The sequence below is a fragment of the Schistocerca serialis genome, chromosome 8 (assembly GCF_023864345.2).
Source record: "Schistocerca serialis cubense isolate TAMUIC-IGC-003099 chromosome 8, iqSchSeri2.2, whole genome shotgun sequence".
Lineage (NCBI taxonomy): Eukaryota > Metazoa > Arthropoda > Insecta > Orthoptera > Acrididae > Schistocerca > Schistocerca serialis.
This window is the reverse complement of record NC_064645.1, coordinates 185,926,769-185,929,229: the sequence shown is the minus strand read 5'-3', so window position 1 is coordinate 185,929,229 and position 2,461 is coordinate 185,926,769. Positions and strand designations below refer to the sequence as shown.

The window sequence follows — 2,461 nt, the reverse complement described above, 5'->3', positions numbered from 1 at the left end:
AGCAGCGTATGGCTCTCCAAGTAACCGAACACAACCACTTCCAGTCAGTGATCGATTCAGTTGGATTAGAGGACCCTGTCCATGTAAACAAATCTCACACTACTATATAATGCCTCGACAACTTGGGTCCGCGGCTTCGTAGGATCTGCGCCATACTGCCACCCTACCATTAGCTCTTACCAACTAAAATCGGAACTCATCTGAACAGGCCACGGTTTTACAATCGTCTAGGGTCCAACCAATATGGTCACGAGCCCAGGGGAGGCGCTGCAAGCAATGTCCTGCTGTTAGCAAAGGCACTCCCGTTGGAACTCTACTGTCATAGCCCATTAAAGCCGCATTTCGCCGCACTGTCCTAACGGATATGTTCCTCGTGCGTCCCACACTTCTGCGGTTACTTCACGCAGTGTTGCTTGTCCTTTAGCACTGACGACCGTTCTCAAAAGCCGCTGCGCTCGGTCCTTAAGCGCAGGTCGTTGGCCACTGCGTTGTCTGTGGTGAAAGATAATGCCTGAAATTTGGTATTCTCGGTATACTCTTTACACTGTGGATCTCGGAATGCTGAATTCCCTAACTATTTACGAAATGGAATGTTCGACGCTTCTAGCTCCAACTGCCATTTCGCGTTCAAAGCCTGTTACTTTCTCTTTGCGCGGCAAGAACCACGTCATCCGTATATGTGCATATCGCTATTCCGTAAAGTTTGTCACCTCAGTATGAATCGTTGGGTGCAACAATCGAAGTCCTCCTGCTACGCTTCTTCTGGTTTCTACTGCACTTCAAAGTCGGCTCGTACAATATAAATGCTCTAAACTTTACTCATAAATTTTGAATAAATTAATATACACTAGTCAACACAGTGGCAACGGCCTTGCCGCAGTGGATACACCGGTTCCCGTGAGATCACCGAAGTTAAGCGCTGTCGGGCGTGGCCGGCACTTGAATGGGTGACCATCCGGGCCGGCATGCGCTGTTGCCATTTTTCGGGGTGCACTCAGCCTCGTGATGCCAACTGGGGAGCTACTCGACCGAATAGTAGCGGCTCCGGTCAAAGAAAACCATCATAACGACCGGGAGAGCGGTTTGCTGACCACACGCCCTTCCTATCTGCATCCTCAGCCGAGGATGATACGGCTGTCGGATGGTCCCAATGGGCCACTTGTGGCCTGAAGACGGAGATCTGCAGTCAACACAGTGACACAGACAGTTAAATTTCACTTCCATGCAGAAGCACATTTGAAAAAAAAACTAAGCTAAATCCTACGTATAAAAGAAACTGTTAGTGATGTTGGCTTACCGGAAAGACTCTGCGGCCGCGACTATTCATGGACTTCATTAATGTACGCCATGCCCTTGGCCCGAAATTGTTGGCGATTTGTTTGAAGAACGTTCCGAACAGTTGCAGTGAATGCTTTGGCCATTCAGATCGTCCGACATGAATTCCATCGAACATTTATGGGACATAATGGAAAGGTCAGTTCGTGCACAACATCCTGCATTGGCAACACTTTCCCAATTATGGATGGCTGTAGAGGCAGCATGGCTCAACATTTCTGCAGGGGACTTCCAACGTCTTGTTGAGTACATGTTGCGTCGACTTGCTGCAGTACGCCGGAATAAAGGAGGTCCGACACGATATTAGGAAGTATCTCATGACTTTTGTCACCTCAGTGTATGAGATGTGTGAGAAACATATTGAGACCGATTTTTTATCTAAAGTCTTTATTTTTTTCAAGCAACACTAGTGTCCCACTAACAAAGTAGTTCCCTTCGGCAGCTATACACCGGCGCAATCATTGTTCTCAGTATTGGTATCAGCGCTGAAATGCTTCAACTACCAGGGCCTTTAAATTTTCGGTCACATTCTTTTAAATATTCTCCAGTGTCCAAAAATGACGTCCTTTTAAGATCTCAGTATTGGTATAAGCGCTGAAATGCTTCAACTATCAGGGCGTTTAAAATGTCGGTCACATTATTTAGATATTCTCCATAGTCCCAAAATGACGTTCTTTTAAGACATTTTTCAATTTCCGGAAAAGAAAAGAGGCTCAAATCGGATGAATAGGAGGTCTGGGGAACAACAGAAATGCCTTTTGAGGTCAACAATTCCGTGATGGAAGCGGCCGTATGACATGCGGCGTTGTCGTGATGCAGCATCCACTTTTCTCCAATATCCGGTCTCACTCCATTCACCCTTTCCCTGAGCCTACCAAGGACATCTTTATAGAACACTCAGTTGACAGTTTGTCCTGAGGGAACAAGTTCTTTACGCACGATACCCCTGCTGCCAAAAAAAGCAGATCAGTATAGTTGAAGCTCTCCCTGAACGAAAGTCATCTTCAACGTAACTCGGTCTTCCATGGACGTTTGGAGCCAACGAAAAACTTATGCTCTTAATAAGGAATGTTCCTCCCAGACACGTTTCAACTTTTCGTCGGTCACACTCTTGAGTTTCCCAAGT

The 2,461-nt window shown here is 46.6% G+C and overlaps 1 pseudogene; it reads left to right on the top strand.

Moving 5' to 3' along the window:
• Window positions 1–861: 861 nt before the first annotated feature.
• Window positions 862–979, top strand: LOC126417334 (5S ribosomal RNA; annotated as a pseudogene).
• Window positions 980–2,461: the final 1,482 nt, after the last annotated feature.